The 20,339-nt window shown below is 47.9% G+C and overlaps 1 long non-coding RNA gene across 1 annotated transcript; it reads right to left on the bottom strand.

Moving 5' to 3' along the window:
• Positions 1 to 687: 687 nt before the first annotated feature.
• On the bottom strand, positions 688 to 19,776 carry LOC120244265. Its single transcript, XR_005531518.1, has 4 exons — positions 19,633 to 19,776; positions 4,110 to 4,317; positions 3,886 to 3,988; positions 688 to 1,137 (listed from the first exon to the last, which is right to left on the bottom strand). It is a non-coding gene; the product is annotated as an uncharacterized LOC120244265 (long non-coding RNA).
• Positions 19,777 to 20,339: the final 563 nt, after the last annotated feature.

A 20,339-nucleotide genomic window follows, 5' to 3' on the forward strand; every position in this document is an offset into this window, starting at 1 on the left:
GTGGAGCCCCAGAACCCAAGCTGTCCTACAGGCAGATATAAGGCCTCTGCTTGGATGAGCCGTAAGTCACGTCCACCTACATTCCATTGGCAAAGCCAAAGTTGCTGACAGGGGCAGAGCAGTATAATCCGCTCCCAGCAAAGACAGGAGAGTAAATATCTACTGAGCGGTAATATATGGCTGTAGGATCATGACTTCCCTACTGCCGCCTGGTGAAGGAAGTCCTGGGGGACTCTTCTGGGGGGGGCAGGTCCCAAGAGGCCAGAATGGAAAACCCACAGTAGTTTTAGACCTGGACATATGTGTCCAGCACCTAACAAGCATTGGGGCTGGAGGCCCTTCCAGGCCCTTGGCTGGGCCCAGTTCTGCACCCACTCTGCCCTTTGAGTTATGGCAGCTTCTGGCTTCTCAGCACAGTAGAGCCAGATGCAGTCCCAGAGTCTCTCCCGCTCCCCTCCGCCCCATCCCTGCCCATCTTAGGGGACTCCTTCCCCACCAGCTCGTAAAACATTCATTTCCCCTATTCAAATATTTTCACTCTTTAGAATACTTATTAATATAGTATTTTAAGAAGCATTTTTTAAAAAAATCACTCTTTGCCCCGGCTGGGATAGCAGTTCATAAATTATTGATTTCTGCTGGCAGGAAGTTAAGATTCTCTTCTTTCTTGAACAAAAAAAGACACTGCCCTGGCTGGACTCTCATAAGGAGAGGCAAGGGGGGGGGGGTGCAGGAAGAGGGTCTTCCCCCATCCAGGGCTGGGGCAGGAAGAAATGAGTCCCCTTTTCTCCATCTGTAAATGGAGTTCCAGTTCCTGGCTTTCCTCACTGGGGTTTAGGCAATGGGCTTGGCGGAATTCCTGCTTTGTCTCTGGCCCGCTGTGCTACCCTCGGCCAGCTACTTGCTCTCTCTGAGTGGCAGTCTGTGCCTGTAAATGGTAGGGTGCCACCTGCAGCAGGGGGCCGTTGGGAAGTAAGGAATGAATGACGTGGGGCCTGAAGAAGTCACCATCATCCACCAGGTCGTAGTAAGTGGTAATTTTCTTCCTTCTCCCTCTGGTTTCAAATTCCAGCAGAATGGTGCACCTTGGTCTTGCAGCCACTGCATTCAGACTCTGGAATCAGCCCTGGATTGGGCCTAGGGCAAGAAACAGTTTCCGTCTGGGTTTAGCAGGGAGGCCCTCTGTGCTGCCTAGAGGCCCCCCGCAGGGCAATCCAGCATTGCCCTTGAGCCCGGCCAACCCCCCCGCCCCCCGCCCCCCCCCCCCCCGCCGAGGTAGGAGTGACCTTGATCAGGGATTCTCAGCAGCACCAGCCGAGGTAGTCCGTGGGACTCCGCACCAGGGTGAGAGCAGCCACACAGCATGACTTTCCTGCCAGCCTCCGCCCCAGCCTGTCGTCCCCAGGGAGCCCATTAGCATCTGAGACTCCTTGCAAGCCTTGGTAAATTAGGCTTCCTGCGTGGCGGTATTCACTGGAGACTCAGAGAAAGCCGTGGAGTTGTGGGGAGAGACAGCTGAGAGCCCCAGGGAGCGGGCCAGGACAGGTGATGAGCGGAATCTGCACCAGCCCAGCAGAGGGATCTGGGCATTTGACCAGTTTTTCTGGCCATCCGCAGTGGGCTGGTGTCCAGGTGGCGGGAGGTGGTGACCGGGGGCTGCAGCAGCCCCCGATCAATGAAGGATTTGGAGGCTGGGCACCCAGCCCTGGCCCAGGCACCCAGGAATGGATGAGTGCTTGGGCCAGAAACCCAGAATCAGGGTGCCTTAGTCCCCCGGGCAGCAGGACCCGGAAAGGCTGGAGTTCCTTGAGACAGTGACCCAGGGCTTGGTACATCATTTGCTCCTAAACATCAGGTGCAAAAGCTTTGAACTGGGTTATATAAATTAGGACAGATGCTCGCAATGCCATTCTTGGTCATCGTTCTGATGAGCTTTGTGGACAGGGGGAGAAGGGTTTGCCCTCTTACAGCTCCTGGGGTGGTCCTAAAAGAGCCCAAGGGAGGGGCAAGCCCAGGTAGTCATGGATGGAAAAAAATACTCTTGAGTCACTGATCTGGTCCACAGAACGAGGAAGAAACCCAGAAAAGTGAAAAGGCTTGGACAACGTCACACAGCCAATTAGGGCAGAGCCCGCACCAGGGCCCAACCTCCAATCCAGTTCTTTTTCCATGGGTCTGTTTTCTCCACACCCACTTAGTCACGGTGGGCCTCACTCTTTCCACCTGCAAAATGGGAATAATTACACAGCCTTTCCCACCCTAAGCTCTGAAGCCGATGAAACAGGGTGGGATCAGACAGTCACAGCAGTGCCCTTGGCTTGAGGTCAGGATCACCGAGGCTGCCCCAGGCTGCCAAAGACCAATACTATCTCGGGGGGGGGGGGGGGCGCCTGCTTGGAGGAATGCAAGATAGACTACCTTATCTTGACTTCACTCCTGGTGAGGGGCAGGGCTGGGGCTTGAGACCAGCTCTCCCGAATCCCAGTCTGAGACTACATCTGCTACAGTGGGTGACACATTCCTGGACTGATAACCTGTTTGAACAGCACTCAGAATTGTTTTCATTGGGGGTGCCTGGGTGGCTCAGTTGGTTAAGTGTCTGACTCTTGATTTCGGCTCAGGTCATGATCTCACAGTTCATGAATTTGAGTCCCACATCAGGTTCTGTACTGGCAGTGTGGAGCCTGCTTGGGATTCTCTCTCTCTCTCTCTCTCTCTCTCTCTCTCTCTCTCTGTTTCTACCCCACTTGTGCTCTCTCTCTCTTTCAAAATAAATAAATGAACTTAAAACAAGAGTTGCCTTCATTAGTTTACTAGTCCAGCTAAGATTTATTGAGCACCTTCTTCACGCCAGGTGCTTTTCTAGATATAGGAGGTATTGCAGTGAATAAAACAGACAAAATCCCCTACCCTCATAAAGCCTGCACTCTAGTGGAGAGAGATATCCAGTAAACATAGTAAATAAATAGAAGATGTAGTATATTGGATAGCGATAAGTAATATGGATAAAAAAATAAAGCAGGAGGGGAGAATAAAAAATAATGGGGGTGGGGTGATATTTTAAAGTAGTGTGGTCAGGAGGCCTCCCTAAGAAGATGATATGTGAACAAAGACCTAAAGGAGGTGAGGAAATTGGCCATCCAAATATATGGGAGGAGGCTTCTATATGAAGGGAATAGCATGTGCAAAGGCCCTCAGGTCAGTGATGGTCAATCCTATGTGTCTGTCACAGCACCTCCCTGCTCTTTTTCCTTATATAGTTTGGCATCCTCAGAACACTTTTTCCTCCTGCTCCTTTCAAGGTGCTGGCCTTGAAGGTGTAGCCGCCTACAGCAGTCAGGATAATATCCCTCTCCTCATTTTCCAAAAAGAGAAGCCACACAGGCGATTGCCATGTCCAGTAACTGAGATAGACTCTTAAGAGTCTTTCATGGCAGACTCTGATCCAAAACTCGGGCCAGGACACCAGCAACTAGCTCCAAACTCCTCTGATAGATGTAGACCCAGTAGCTGGGGGAAGGGCACTGGTTTAAGATTCCCTGAAATTTCTGTTCACCAACCATACTGGCTAAGAAGGGCTAAAGGGGCCAAGACAAAATATACAGGGAAGTGGCCAAGAATGCAGACGGGACAAGATCCAGAAGACAGCACCATACACATGGGCAACACAGAGAGAGACCTGAGAACGGTAAGGCCATCAGGCCAACATCAATGGGCACCAACTGCTCCCTCCCCAAGGCCCCTGGGTTTCCATATTTCCTTGGCAGGTAAAGATGTGCAAACCCCTTGCCTTCACCCACATTCTATTCTCTTCATTGAGTCATATTCTCTTTGTCATCTACTCCCACTCAGAGTGACTCACTCATGTCAAGAGACCCAACATACTTTCCCCATCCTTCTTGCAGCTCCCAAGACTGGCCGCTGGTGCAGATGGGGCACGTAGGAACAGGGAGTGGTGAAACACAGCACTTCCTCACTGTTGATGCCACTGGGAAGAAAGCAAGAGAAAGACCCGGAAGAGAAGGGTTTTGGATTTCTGTTAAGGCAGTTTAGCATCTGAAAATAGGGTAAGAACTGAGGCTGGAGGCGAGAGGTAGGAGATGGCTTACTCTACATGGCTGCCGCAGTTCCACTTCCCATCCAGATATGACTGAGCTTCCCTCCAAGAAGAACCCCAGACTCTCCTCCAGGTATCCATCCCAGCATTTCCTCTCCTGTCCCCAGCCATGCCAAATGTGACAGCATTTCCAAGGATGTGTTAGGGGTGGTGTTGTAACATCCACTGGGGCCGCAATCAAGAATAACAAAAGTGATGGACTGAAAGAAAAAAGAAAAGCATTTATCTTCCCCAATCCAGTATTTACCAAACAGTGAAGCCCCATCCTCTTTTCTCCTGGCAAGGAAATAATTACACAGCCTGATAGCCAGTCCCTGGGGCCTGGGTTGAGTTAGAGATAATTACCAATTGCTAATAAACATTGAGTTAATTCGCTTGACCAAATTAAAACTAATTTGGATCAAACCATAATGACCTAAATGAAATCCATCTCCCTTGTCTTCTCCACACATATTCACACACTCACACCAACTTATGTCTGGAGCCCTAAAGTCCCCCCAAGTTTAAGAGTCCCAGAACAAAATCTCAACCCACAGAGACCCAGCATCAAGACCAACACCTCTCTTGTTCTTATTGAAGCAACTCTAGACACTAGCATGCAATATCGTGGTCATCTGTCCACTCCACCATCCTGCATCTCACCACATACTTCTCACACTTTCCTCACCTGGCCCACTGGAGCCTACTAAGCTTGCCCGCACCGCAGACACATTCGACTTGCCAATTACAGCTTTTGTCTTTATGATATATGATTATCTCCATTTCTCACAAATCTGGTTTCAATGCCTCTTCTAAAAGCTTCTCTTGGAAAACCTTGGGTAATCTTTATCACATACTGATTTGGGGTTTATGTCTTATCTCCACCTTCCCATCTGCACCAGTCTCCTCCTGGTATCACTCAGTCCCTTCCTGAAGCCCTGTCAATGAATCCTTTGTTTATAGGAGTGAAAATCTATTCTTTCTTGTCTTTCTTTTCTCATTCCAGGGTGGTGAGGCTTTGGGGCTGGTCATGCCTCCTGCCTTTTCTCTTGATAGTTAATGGAAATGAAAGGAGCTTGTTAGTAAGGCTGACTAAGTTCCCAGGGGAGACATGGGTGAAGCGTTCCTTCAAGGTCCACATTGTCTAGCCTAGATCTTTGCAGAACACCAAATAAACTCACATAAGAATAAAAAGTATGGGGGCACCTGGGTGGCTCAGTTGGCTAAGCGTCCAACTTTGGCTCAGGTCATGATCTCACAGTTTGTGGGTTCAAGCCCCATGTCAGGTTCTGTGCTAACAGCTAGCTCAGAGCCTGGAGTCTGCTTCAGATTCTATATCTCCTTCTCTCTCTGACCCTCCTCTGCTCATGCTGTCTCTCTCTCTCTCAGAAAAAAAAAATCAAAAAAAGAATTAAAAGTATGCCCATAGATAGAGAATTCCCTGAGTATTAGCTCTCAGGGAGTTGAGACTTCAGGGATTAGGTAGATAGATGGATGAAGTATATATGTGCCCAGTGTAAGTAAGAACCAAACCAACATGTTCTGATTCAGAAACTGAAAATGAACCAGCAAGAACCCTGCTCAATCATCTTGTCAGTTCCTCTTGTTTTAAAAGAGAAACTGGGGCCAATAGACATGTGACCTGTCCCTCATACAGCAATTTAGTCAGGGATCAGTATATTGGTCTGATGAAATATCAGCTTTTCCCATTTCAATGATAGAGTTAAAGCAGTTCCTTTCCTCTGTGAGCAGTGGATCTTCCCAAAGGTACTTTCTGGAATAAAGGTGCAGACAGGCTGCCTCCTCCTGTCCATCCTGATACCCAGTGGGGTAGGCAGGGAGGTCCCTAGCTAAAGAAGGAATCCAAAGTTGCAGCCTCTCCCCTTTCAAGGCAAGGGGTGGGCACATACTGGGAATGGAGAAGGGGAATGAGCATAGTCCCATCATGCTCAGGTCCTGACAATGCTGAGGGTAGAGGAAGAACTGAGAAGGGACAGCATTCAGCAGTGAGCCTCTGGAGCCTCCTGCTTACAGGATCAGCTGGGTGTGACTGTAACAAGCAAGGGTTGAGAGACCATGGCCATATTGTCTGGGGATGGGCATCCAGACAAAAATTGCCCACCGATCCTTTTTAAAGACATAACTAAAAAGCCAATCACGTGCTTACATTTCAAACATAGCATTAGCACCTAAATTTAAACTGCTGCAGTTAGATCAACTAGTTTATATCCAAGACCTTTAGGCTTTAAATACTCTAGGGGATGCTATGGTGACTAAAGAAAGAACATTTCATTATAAAGTGGATTTTTTTTTTCTCTAAAGGGCACAGACCCTAAAATGGGGCTTGCTTCAGGGATCACTTTATCAAGACAGCCAAAACCTTTCTCCCATGCAGTTTTCTGAGACCTGTCATTATATGGACCATTGAGGATTTTTCCTATGTTTTCTCATGAGGGTGTTTTATTGTCTCCAACTTGATTAAAGGACTTTTTATGGCAGGAACTTGGTTCCTTATGTCCTTTGGGTTCTTCACAGTACACGGTTGAGTGCTGAGACTCAAATAGAAGCCCAACTAATTATTTCTGGGATTGTTGTTCAGCACCACGGACAGAACCTCTCCACCTCTTCCTCCCCCTCCCATGCTGTTTTCTGTTTCTCATGTCTCTTTCCTGATTTCCTTCAATGCCAAGCCTCCAGCTGCCTCACTGAGGGCTTGGCTCTGCTCAAATCTGCCATTTTCTTGGGAGCCTGCACAGGACCCAGAAGCCCCACCATGACAGTTGGGAGTAGAAATGAAGGGCACTGGAAATGAGGGACCTCACAACATTTCTTGTTTTGTTTAGAATGAAACCATTTCAGTCATGTGCTCCAGCCAGAGCCACAGACCCAACTCCCCTAAGAGCTGCAGATACCCTTCCCAATAATGCTGAACTTGGTCTGTGGTCATGGGATTACAGGCCAGCAGAACACCCAGCCACCTGGGGCAATGCTGGGATAGAGTCCGGGCTGCACATGGACTGGCATGAGAGGAGACAGATGGAATAAAAAACATGCCTGGACTGTTAGTGGGGAGGGAATCAAAAGCTGACAGTTGGGAGGGCAACCTCAATCATGAGAGTCCAGGAGAATCTGAAAAGCCCTGGGCAAGGGACAGGACCAGAGACCAGCAGCTGAAGCACCCAAAGACAATAGAAGTTTCAAAGTTGGGTGAGATGGTAGGCTCAAGACAAAGGCTGCAAATAATACCATGGGGCTAGGAACTTCTTAGAAGGACTTCCTCCTGCTCAATTCTGGGTAGAAGTAAGTCACTTTAAAGGGGAGGAGAGAAGGTGTGCCAGTGGGAACACAATAGAATTTTCAATGGGCAATAATCCAGCACCCATTACAGATTAGATCGTGCCATTCTAGAGCTAGAAAGAGTAATCTTGGCCATTCAGGATAACTTCAAAAATCCACTCATTTGTTATTGTCTCTGTTATGAGGGATGCTCCGCAAGCTGACATGAAAACAGTAAGGGCCACCACAACACAAACAATGATTCTATTAAGTTCATTTCCTCTCCTCCTTCTTTCCACATTCTGCCTAGCCTTTAAGGCCCTCTTGAAATCCTTCCTTATCCAGGAAGACTTCTAGGGCTAGAGTCATCACAAGTGCCAAACATGTGTTTGCTGAATTAATGGACAGCCCTGGTGTTCACTGGATTTGATGATCCTAAACCCAACCCTGGTTGAGTTACCCGGGAGACACTCTAAAATGGAGATTTTCATAAAGGAGATTTATGGAGGGTACTTTGGCATCAACAACCAGGGGTGAGGGCAGGGGGAGAGAGTGAAGGAAGTAGAATTGGGCAGAGAGAGGAACTGAACTGATCTGAAGTTTCAACAAAGTTCTTAGCCTATCCTACAGAGATCTCTGGACTGATGTGACCCCTCTGAGTGCAAAGAGATGGGTATTTACACCCCCATATCCATAGATGGATTATTACACTGCCATCAGGAAGCAGGGAGGTGGAATGACCTTAAGTAAGATGGCGGTTTTAGCTGAGGGCAATTCCTGGAAGGGACTCAGATGAAAGTCATCTTCTACCAAGACTTGCAGCAGCTAGAGGAATGAAGACATTGGTCCTGCAGGAAGGATCAGGGTACCCACAGCATCCCCACTACATATATCAATAAACTTGGAAAATTCTGAGTGGTGGTGGGGGGCATATATCAGAATCCCTGGAGGGGACATAGTTTAAAGAATTGTCCAAGATGGTTAAAGACCATCTTGACACAGACCAGCCATCCATCCTCCATCATAGATCATCATGATTAGACATTGTGGATCTACTCCAACTGGCCCTGAGACAAAGGAGGTGATTTGCCCAGGGCAAATGGCTATGCATCTGTAGGCTTCTCTTCATCCTGGTATGAGCCTCATTTCCCAAATGAGTACCACAAAAGTAGCACCCATGCCTTATCTGCTCCCCTATCCCCTGTAATGAACAAAGCCTAGCACACACATGTTCCAGAAAAGATGGGAATGTGTTGGGGGAGGGGGTGGAAGTGAGAGATGAGGTGTGTGTGTCAATAAATGCATGCAGAATAGAATTGGTTTTTCAAAGCAGTTATCATGGGTAGACATGGCCTTTTTGCTGTGTATACATGACTTAACCTGATGAGCAAATCCCTTGACTCTTAATTAACCTTTTCATTTGAACCTCTTGACCCAGGAGCAAATGGAGACTGGTAAATTGGAAATGACAGCCTCACCTCCCCTGTGCCCCAGTGTGGCCAACCACCTAGGCTGGTAATTACCTTAGCCAAGGCTAGGAACTTTTTATGGGCTGATGAACAAATAATCTCCCACTAATAGCTGTGATAACCACAGAGTCCATTCTCCCTTCTCTCCTTCCATGAAACCAGAGGGCAGACTGTAATAATATTCTCTTCTCTGTGTGTGTGTATGTGTGTGTGTGTACATGTGTGTATGTATGTTTTCTTTTAATAAAAAGAGACCATTTGGACTAAGGATGAGGAGAAATAGCATAAGGAGGAGGGAGACATTTGCCTACAAAAACGTCTGTCCCCCAGGAAAATCCAGATGCCCTGTCCATGTCCTTTAGCAGACCTGGTGAACAGCTGATATTTCTGGAACGTGCTCCTTAGTGGATGTCAAAGCAATTTGGAAGGCTGGCTCTTGGCCCACAGTCACATGGAGAGAATGGGGAGGTGTCAGCAAAGTCTTTAGCACCCAGGGCTTCCAGCATAACAGCAAGGAGCATCAGAGGGGAGAGGGGGAAATGGATGGGACAAGGAAAGGGAGACGAAGAAGAGGATGGGAGGAAAATGCGGGAGAGGAAGCAAAGGTTAAGCACAGGGTATTATAGGGGGTCTGGACATGGAAAGAAGGTCCAAAGGATGGCCTGGGTCCCTGCTACCTCCTGAGGTGGCTCATTGTTTCTGCCTGGAGTGTCCTGCCTGTTCCACCCACCTCAAAATATAACAATAATGGTAGAATCACTTACAGAGTGTTTACTTTGGGCCAGGCCTGTACTGAGCACTTTACGTGCCTACAGTATCTTGAGTGAGCCTCAAACAACCCTAGGAAATAGGCACCAGTTCCTCCATTTTACAGATGAAGGCACTGCAGCACAGAGAAGTTAAGAAGCTTGCCCCAGGCTCACACAGCTAGTTTGAAATGGAGCCAGGCAGTCTGACTCCAGAACCCCGTCCTTGACTATTCTGCCCAACAGCACACCCTTTAGAGCTCTGGGTACCTTTCCTATATGTGCCTGATGAAAGGCATTGGATTTGAGTCCCAGGTTTGCTACCCCACCCCCCTACCTGTGTAACTGTGAGCCAGTGAATCTGCTTGTGCCTCAGTTTTCTTGTCTGTGAAATTGAGAATCTCTGTTCTGCTTACTGCACAGAACAGGTGACAGGTGCAGGCATCTAGCGGGGTAATATTTGTGAAAGCCCTTTGTAAGTCCCAGAGACCTTGCATATGTCCACGGGCATTCTCCTCCTTCTTCCCTTCCACTTTGTGAGCTTCTGCAAGGACCACGGATGGTCCTACATTGTTTATCTGAGCCTCTCTCACACGTGTTGGGCACCCAGGAATTGTATGCTTCCGAGTGAAGAAAGAAATAGGGTACCCAAACCCTCTCTCTTCCCCTGCCTCCTGCCTCCTTTCCCCCTCACCCCCTCTCTTTCATCTCTCTCCCCCACCTCCCCTTTCTCCTCTTTCTTCTCCCCATACCCAACCTCTTCCTGGGGCTCACACTATAAAGGGAAGACATCTGTCCCTCTCTTCCCAGTCCATCCCACACTTTACTTTGAGATCAAATTTTCAAAAGCACAACTAGGACCACATCGCAACCTGCTCAGAATCCTTCAATGTGCACAGAGAAAGTCTGTGCTTCTGAGCCTGGCAGAAAGAACCTCTCAATCTGGCCCCAGCTCTTTCTTGACCTCTCTTTTCATGATTTTTCCAGTCCTCACTCCTGTCCATTTCTTCACTTGTAACAACCTCATAGGTAATGGACTTAAGGTGCCCGATGGGTGGTTAGAGGTCAATAAATGTAATATACTGAGCAGAACATTCCGTGAGGACTTGCTCTGCTATTTTGGAATCTCCCCTGAGGTCCCAAAATTGCGAATTTCAGGCGCGAAATACCCACACATTCTTTTTTTTTTTTTTTAATTTCTGAAGTGGGGGGGACAGTGTGAGCAGGGGAGGGTCAGAGAGAGAGGGAGACACAGAATCTGAAACAGGCTCCAGGCTCTGAGCTGTCAGCACAGAGCCCAACGTGGGGCTCGAACCCACAAACCATGAGATCATGACCTGAGCCAAAGTCGGACACTTAACCAACTGAGCCACCCAGGTGCGCCAGTACCCACATATTCTTTTTTTTTTTTTTTTTTTTACAAATAGTTTATTGTCAAATTAGTTTCCACATAACACTCAGTGCTCATCCCCACAAGTGTCCTCCTCCATGCCCATTCCCCCCTCCCCCCCACATCCATCAGTCCTCAGTTTTTGTCAGCATTCAAGAGTCTCTCATGGTTTGCCTCTCTCCCTTTCCCCCACCATTTCCGCCCTTCCTCTCCCCCTTGTTCCTCCGTCAAGTTCCTCCTAATCCTCCTATATGTGCAAACATATGATATTTGTCCTTCTCTGCCTGACTTATTTCGCTCAGCATAACACCCTCAAGGTCCATCCATGTTGCTACACATGGCCAGATTTCACTGTTTCTCATTGCCATGTAGTATTCCATGGTATAGATAAACCACATCTTCTTGATCCATTCATCTGTTGATGGACACTTAGGCTCTTTCCATGTTTTAGCTATCGTGGAGAGTGCTGCTATGAACATTGGGGTACATGTGCTCCTATGCCTCAGCATTTCTGTATCCCTTGAGTACCCACACATTCTTAAGGGAGATGCTGGATCACCCAGGCAGGACGTGCTCAGGCTGGCCCCACCCTGGCTCTGTGACCCCAGCCCCATTTCGCATCCCAGCCCGTGCAGAAGGGGAAGCTAGAGACTGACTGAGGCACTTGGAGGGAGGTGGGAGTTTTGGGACATTGTAGCTAATGGTGAGGACTGAGGTGACTTGCACCCACCCATCTCCATGTCCCCAAGCCAAGCAAGACCCCACCGTGGAGCCAGAAGGAGAGATATTTTGACCCACAAGCCCTCAGAGCTCGAACACAGAGACTAGGGCCCAACTCACCCTGAAAAAGTCTCAAGTCAAGAGACCACTGGCTCAGCCTATGTCCTCAGATGAACAAAGAGAGACTGCTGAGCAGGAAGCCATATCCACTTGCAGAGTTTAGTGGAGCAAAGATGCCAGATTTCACCAAGGACTGGGTGGATGCAGGGGGAGGGGATGGACTAGGGCTGTGTTGAGGGGGCCCACCCAAAAGGCCCTGAGACCACCTCCGGGCAGAAGGACGCTACATGGATGACATAGCAAAGAGAGAGCGGGACAAGGGAAGGAGCTAATGAGGAGTCACAGAGTGGCCAAGGAGCTGTACATGACCCAAGGTGTGAGGACCCGAACTGATTACAGCTAGCTGTTACTACCTTTTCCAGTACAAATTCTCAAACCTCCTCCTCGGGAGGGCTCCCGGCTAGACTAGCTTGCCCACTACCTTCCTCCATGCTGAGTGCTTTTCCCTTCGCTTACACTCATTCCGCTGCCTGGAGTGCCCTCCTCACTTACGTCTACCACTTAAAACTCAGTCCATTTCTTCAGGGTCCGGCTCAGTCTTGTTCCCCTGATGAAGCCCTCCCTGATCCAGCCACCCAGACACCCATCCTTCCTGGGAATTTGCTACTTGCGGTAGCATAGCTAGTTGCCCACTGCAGTATTCATTGTCCTCTTTAAAAAGAGAACTTCAGGGACACCTGGGCAGCTCAGTTGGTTAAGCGGCTAACTTCGGCTCAGGTCATGATCTCATAGCTCGTGAGTTCGAGCCCCGCGTCAGGCTCTCTGCCTGGAGCCTGCTTTGGTCTCTGTGCCTCCTTCTCTCTCTCTGCCCCTACCCTGCTCATGCTCTGCCTCTCTGTTCCTCAAAAATAAATAAATAAATGTTAAAATAAAAATTAAAAAACAGGGGTGCCTGGGTGGCTCAGTTGGTTGAGCATCCGACTTCGGCTCAGGTCATGATCTCACGGTTCATGGGTTCAAGCCCCGCGTCGGGCTCTGTGCTGACTNGTTTTCACAACTAATATTCAGAGACTAAGATTATGGTCACAATAAAAGCAATAGCAACAAAACCATTTAATAAACACAGTAGTGTAGAACTTTTAAATACAGAAGACATTCTCATAATTTTAAGAGATACATTATTTTGAAACAGCTTTATCCAGAGAGTTAAAAAAAAAAAAAAAAAAGAAGGGGTGCCTGGGTGGCTCAGTTGGTTGAGCATCCGACTTCGGCTCAGGTCATGATCTCACGGTTCATGGGTTCAAGCCCCGCGTCGGGCTCTGTGCTGACTGCCAGCTCAGAGCCTGGAGCCTGTTTCGGATTCTGTGTCTCCCTCTCTCTCTCTGACCCTCCCCTGTTCATGCTGTCTCTCTCTCTCTCAGAAATAAATAAAAAGCATTAAAAAAATTTTTAAATTATAAAACAAACTTCTCTTTTAAAAAATAAATTAAATAAATAAAAACAGAACTTCTTGGTTTAGCTGGGCACATTGCCATTTGGGATAAAGAGTGACTTTCTTAGCCTCCTTTGCTGCTAGGTATAGCCAATTAGATATAAATGACAGTATTTGGAGCCAGCTTCTAAGAAACTTCCTTAAAAGGCTGCCAGTATATGTTTTCTTCTTTGCTCCTTCTTCCTTTCACATGCCTAGAATGCAGATACAATGGCTGGAGGTTTAGCAGCCATTTTGGACTATAAGGTAACTTTGTAGAATAGAAGCTACATGCAAGGATAATGGAGCAAAAGATCTATCCTGGGTTTTTGACACTGTAGACTGCCCTACAAGTTCTGGACTGCCTTCTTCGCAATTTAATCGAGAGAGACAACTTGTTTAGGCCACTATTACTTTGGGTTTCCTACAGGACGCAGCCAACCTCAATCCTAATTGATACATGCTTAACTTGTAGATCCCAAATCACAGCATCTCGGTCAAACTCTTTTCTCTTCTAACCTGTGACAGCTCTAGTATTGCAGTTTTATACTGTCAATCAATTATTCATAGTTACCTGTAACTCCCATCTGTCTAAATATAGCTTCTATTGTATAGCGCTTTTCAAAATTTTTATCCCTGAGCTTATTTAATTCTGCAAAGAACGCATTACTGCCTCGTTTTTACAGATGTAGTTCTACAGGTTCCTTGGCGACCAAAGTAGGCCAGATACCCAGGCCTCCTCTCTCCCAGCCCATTGCTGTTCCTCCCACTTCACACCCACAGCTACTGGAACTGAGTTTCTGGATTCATCCTCATTTTTTTTCCATTCCAAAGAACATGAACATTTTCTGAAAGAAGGCATACACACAGTAGGTGTTCAATAAATATATTATATGAAGCCCCCCAAATGTAAGCAATTCATCCAAGCTAGTTTCCAAGATACCTCTAGACCAGGGGCTGCAAACTATGGCCCGCAGGCAAGTCTGGCCCACAGTCCGTTCTTGTACAGTCCATGAGCTAATAATGACAGTTTGTATATTTTTAAATGCTTATGGAAAAAGGACAAGGACAGGAGGAAAAGAGAATGGGGAAGGAGGATGACAGGAACCGATGACAGAGACCGCAGTGTCCCGCAAAGCCTAAAATTATCTGGTCCTTTACAGGGAAGTTTGCCGCCCCCGGGCTGGACCCTCTGCACGCAGCTGGGGTGTCATCCACCAGCAGCACCTTCATCAGCTGCTGTCCCCCAGCGACACAGTTCCCCAGGGAGCCTGGACAGCCTGCCGTGAAGGATGCGGGATTAGTCTGCTCTCTCGAGCCAGACCCGACGCAACCCCCAGGGCCTCACTCCTTGCAGTGCCAACCTCCTTCCGGGCAGATGGGAATGAATTTCTCTCCCCTCCACCACTTCCACCCAAAGACTTGGAAGCCTTTCTGATTCACTGGTCAAATACTCCAGCTCAATTTGATTAAAAATTCATTGGCTTCTCTTTCCTGTAAAAAAGAATAAATAAGTGAGCAAACATCAGGGACTGAGGCTGTAAACTGAAGTGTGAAAGCCCAAACAGGCTGAAATCGTTACAGGGAAAACCGTCAGCTCCAGAACATTTCTATTTCCAAAAATACCAGCCTTCCAGAGGGGAGGCTGAACTGGTTCCATTTTCCAGTATCCCTGACAGCACATTCCCCAGAAGGGTCCTTTGATTCACTCAGGATATATTTCAGTGGTTACACGAATGGGGTTTGAAGTCAGACTGAGTTTTGCCAGCTGTGTGTCTTTCACTGAAGCACTGAACTTTTCTGAGCCTTGGTCTCCTCATCCATAAAATAAGACTTTAACCTTCGTCTTGTAGAATACACAATGCACCCAGAGCAGTGCCTTGTCCTAAAATACTCAGCAGAAAGTGTACATTTGGTATCATTATCCTGACCAGCCTCAATTTTTCTCTCTTTTTATCCCTCCTCAGTCACTTGCTAAACCCCATCCTTGAAGGTAGTCCAACCCCCACCCACACACACACACAACTTGGCCGTCTTCTTTCTGGCCAGGTCTTTCAGCTGGTCAAAGTTCAGCTGGTGCCAAACCTTCCTTAAACTGGCTCACACCACCATCCTCCAAGCCTCCTGCAAGGGGTCCGTCTCCCTTCTTTTCCCGCTTCTCCCTCAAGCCAGCTTTTGGCCATTTGCTGGCAAATAATAAATCTAGAGGCTGAAAAAATAAAATCCATCTTTCATTCAAGGAAACACCTCAAGAAATCGATTCTTCCCTAACCTATTTCTATCTCCTGAACTGGGCCCATGGTAGGTGATCAATGAGTATCGGCTGGAAGCCTGGCCAGGAGAGAGGACAGTGAGCAGCTGACCGCCAGGACGTCCCTGCCCTGTGACCGATGTGAATCCCAGGAACCGCTTGGACCCAGACCCTGGGCCAGGCCCAAAGTCATCTAGTTGGAGAGCTGCCTGATGCAATAGAAAAAAAAAATGTGAATTTGGAAGGGAGACGTGCCTGATTTGAATTTCGGCTTCCTCTCGGGCTCTCTGAGTGTGCTTGGGCAAGCTGCTTCACTTCTTTGAGACTTAATTTCCTTATTTATAAAGTGAGATGAGCCTATAATGAGATACAATTCACACTCACTAGGATGGCTATAATAAAAAAGACGGATAATAACAAGTGTTGGCGAGGATGCAGAGAGATTGCAACCCTGACGCACTTCAGGGAGAACGAGAAATGGTGCAGCCACTTTGGAAAATAATCTGGCAATTGCTCAGGAGTTGACATGTAGAGCAACCACATGACCCAGTAATTCTATCCCCAGGTGTATCCCCAAAGAAAGGAAAACATACATCTGTACAAGAATTTGGACACAAAGGTTCATAGCTGTATTATTCATAATAGACAAAATAGACAACCCAAGTGTCCATCACCTGATGAATGGACAAGCAGAATGTGGTACCCTCGTGCGATGGAATATTATTTGGCCCCTTAAACGAAAGGGAGCACTGACCTGCTACAACATGGTGGGCCTCAAAAACATGATGCAAAGTGGGAAAAGCAGACACAAAATATTGCATATTGTAGGAACCTATTTATACGAGACGTCCAGAATAGGCAAATGCTTAGAGACAGAGAGTAGATGAGTGGTTGCCAGGGGCTGGGAGGAGGGGGAAAGAGCGTGATGAAAATGTTCTTTTGGGGGCGAGGAGATGTTCTAAGATTAGCCAGTGGGGATGGATGCGCCACTCTGTGGACACACTATGAACCACTGAACTGCACTCTTCAACAGGGTGAATTGTAAGGTATGTGGGTTTTAGCTCAAGAAAGCTATTATTTCGGGAAAGTGATAGGTAGGGGCGCCCGGGTGGCTCAGTTGGTTAAGCATCCGACTTTTGGTTTCGGCTCAGGTCATAATCTCACAGGTTCGTGGGTTTGAGGCCTGTGTAGGGCTCTGCACTGAGAGGGCAGAGGCTGTTTGGGATTCTCTCTCTCTTTCTCTCTGCCCCTCCCCACTTTATGCTGTCTCTGTCTCTCTCAAAAATAAATAAATACTCCTAACAAAATAAAATAAAATAAAATAAAATAAAATGTGATGGGTAGGAGTGCCTGGGTGGTTTAGTCAGTTAAGGTTTGGACTCTTGATTTTAGCTCAGGACATGATCTCATGGTTTATGAGTCTGAGCCCCATGTCAGGCTCTGGGATGACTAGGCAGAGTGTGCTTGGGATTCTCTCTCTCTCTCCTTCTCTCTCCCCCTTTGCTGCTCTGTCTCTCTCACACACACACAATAAATAAGTAAACTTAATAAAATGTGATGGGTGGGGCACCTGGGTGGATCAGTCGGTTAAACATCCAACTTTGGTTCAAGTCATGATCTTGCAGTTCATGAGTTGGAGCCCTGCATCAGGCTCTGTGCTGACAGCTCAGAGCCTGGAGCCTGCTCCGGATTCTGTGTCTCCCTCTCTCTCTGCCCCTCCTCACCCTCTCAAAAATAAATAACCATTTTTATAAAATGTGATGGGTAAGGCCACCCCACCCACTTTACAGGGTCATCCTGAGGCTCAGAGGAAGACGGGTCGTGCTCCAGGGCTCGGGACGCAGAGTCACCCTATTATAAATAGGAGGGCCAAGGCCATAGGCCTTCATACAGATGGAGCCATTTCCTGCCCTCCCTTCTTCCCTGCTCTGGCTCAGGACCCCTCAGGGAGAGAGTTGCTGAGGAGTGACACTGCCATCTGGCAAGGCCAGGAAGAGGTCTGGGCCTCCAATATGTCTGCCCCAGAGCCAGGGAGGCAAGAAGTATCTCCTGTCAGAGCCGCAGACCAGGAGGGACCTGACCCTGCCAGAACGCTCCTTTGTGTCCACTGCTGCCTCTCCCCTCACTCAGAGAGCATCAGGCCCCGCTTCCTACTGGAGCAGCAAGGAGCCAGCTAAACCTCAGGTTTGGAGGAACTGAAAGCAAGCTGAGGAGAGCAGTGCAGACCATATTCTAATGACCATAATTCAAACCTCCCGCGAACATCAAATGCTAACATAATAGTAATAATGATGATGACTAATATTTAGCAAATGAGCATTTGCTACCTGTCAGGTACCACGCTGTGCATTTACATGTATTGACTTCTTTAACCTTCACAAAGATCCTACGAGGCAGGGACATTGCGAATCCCACTGTATAGATGAGAAGATGAAAGCACAGAGGTTTCAAGGAAACTGATCAAAGTGGCACGGCTAGAGATGGCAGGGGCAGGACTTGAACCCTGGCACTCCGGTGCCACTCTCTATGTACTGATCCCTTCTGTTAGACTTCTGTATAAACGCTACAGGCTGCACACAATGGAAGATCAAGGTTATTACTAAGACCGGTCAACGCCCCCCGCCCCCCTGCCAGAAGGAGGTCTCAAACTTCATCAAGCATCAGAATCATCTGGGGCCTGTGAAAAATACAGAGTCCTGGGCCCACCCCAGCAAAAGGGATTCACTAAGGCTGGATGGCCCAGGAATCTGCATTTGTGACCACTCTACCCGGTGACCCCAATAAAGGCTATTCAGGACATACTTGGAAACACTCGGCTTCTCCGAATCAAGACCCAACTTTGGGCCTGGCCAACTGGATCTTGGGCCACACCACACTTACCCAATGTCATTGTCCTCATTCAAGTCCCAAGCCCTCCACAGGAATAGCAGCCCACTCTGGTTTTCCCTGCTCTAACCCCTCCCCCAGCCCCTTATGGAGGGTCCGGCTTCAGAAACTCATTGTAAACTGCTTGCTATTTCTACATCAGTGTCCAGGGCTGCAGGACTTTCTGATGAACTAGATCATCACAAGTGCCTTAAATGTAAAACATCTTCTTTTATATTCCTCACACATGTCCCCCACAGCTCACAGTAGGTCAGCACTCAATAGAGACCTATAGATTTGGTTACAGATCTCAGGTGCCAACACATTCTTATTTCAATGGCCAACATGTCATATGCTCAACTGGCCAGTTCAATGGACTTGGTCCAACTGTCTGGCTTATTCCTCTACAGAATCCAGGCGCTTTCTCTATACCAGGTGCCATTCCACCACTTAGGGTCCAGAGGATGCACCCTCTCTGAGGGCCGACATACCCAAACACAACTCTCATTCTAGTACAGTGTCCTTGAGTCCAATTTTACCCCCCAGGGGACATTCAGCAATGACCAGAGATGTTTTCATTTGTTATAACTGGGGGTGACATGGCTGCTGTATTCTAGAGGGCAGAGGCGAGGGATGCTGCTAAATATCCTACAGTATATAGGACAGACCCCCCACAGCAAAGCAGTACCCAGCCCCCAAAGAATACTGCCAACGTTGAGAAAGCCTGCTCTACTGGGAAATGCTAAGCCCTACAGCAGAGCAACTACAGGTGTCAGGGACCTAAAGGAAGGAGCCAGTAGCCTGCAAGGGAGTAAGAGGCGGATGGAAAGGGATTCGCAGCAGAGGTGCTTAATACATACACATCGAGTGCTGAACAATGGATGGGGAGGGTTTTACCAGACAGAAGCAGAGGAGGAAAGAGGCAACGTTCCTGGCAGCAAAACGTGAGAGTATTTGGCACATTTGGGAAACTACTGCTGGGTATGATGTGACCAGAGCGCCTGGCACTCGCTCCTCTCATTCATTCATTCCGCACTGTCGCGTGCCATCTTATTTTCATTACCCATTTGCAAACTCATCAGCAAACTCTGTCCCCAGCAGAATGGAGTGGTCAGCTCTGGCCCTGAACCATTCCTGATTCCAAATCAGTTATCTCTGAACAAATGAGGTTTCACTTCAAGGATGGGACAGGTTGAGCTGAATGTGGCCAGTTAGCTCAAGAGGTGAGAGCTATGAAAACACAAGGTGCTTCAAAGATTTCGGTGGCTTGATCATAAAAGGCTAGTACCTGAGGTGTCACGTCTTCCTTCCCAGGACCATAAACGAGCAGTGTCTGCTCCGGCAAATGAAGAAGATAGATTTTGAAGAATGTCTGTGCTTCTCAAAGTTTAGGCAGAAATGAAAATGCATTCCAAAGTAATTCTGAAGGAAAAAAAAAAAAGAATTCTGGAAATATTTGTCTCTTTAGGAAACAACAAAAACAACAACCCTTGATGGCCTTGTTGTTTACTTCAAATAGCTATTTTCCTGGATGAGCTCAGTCTCGGCCTCCCTCCACCCCCCTCACGTGCCCCTTGCTCTCACTCTGGCTTCTCCATCTCTGTCTCTCATCACAACAAGTGTCTGTGTTGTGTCCATGTCTCCCTGTTTTTGTCTGCATGTTGTTTCTTTGAATGTGGGGTCTGCTGCTCGTGGTCTCTCTCTGTCTCTCTCTCTCTCTCCCTGATTTTGATATTTGCCTTATTTCTCCTCATATGTTTCTGACTCAGCTGCTCTCCCCCTCCCCCATTCCTTGAACCTCTGTCCCCCTTCCCTTCATCCTCTCTCAGTAACTGGCCACAGTATGTCCCTGAGGTGTGTTTTGATGAGGGGTTGTGTTTGCTAGAGAGAGGGTTACATGCTCCCCATTCCTGATTTGTAAAGGACTGATTTGCAAGAGACTGTAACCTTTTCTCTTTCTCTCTCCCCCTGGCTCCCTGAATGAAGCTGCATTTT

This window comes from Hyaena hyaena, unplaced genomic scaffold, assembly GCF_003009895.1.
Source record: "Hyaena hyaena isolate Hyena2069 unplaced genomic scaffold, ASM300989v1 scaffold_378, whole genome shotgun sequence".
Lineage (NCBI taxonomy): Eukaryota > Metazoa > Chordata > Mammalia > Carnivora > Hyaenidae > Hyaena > Hyaena hyaena.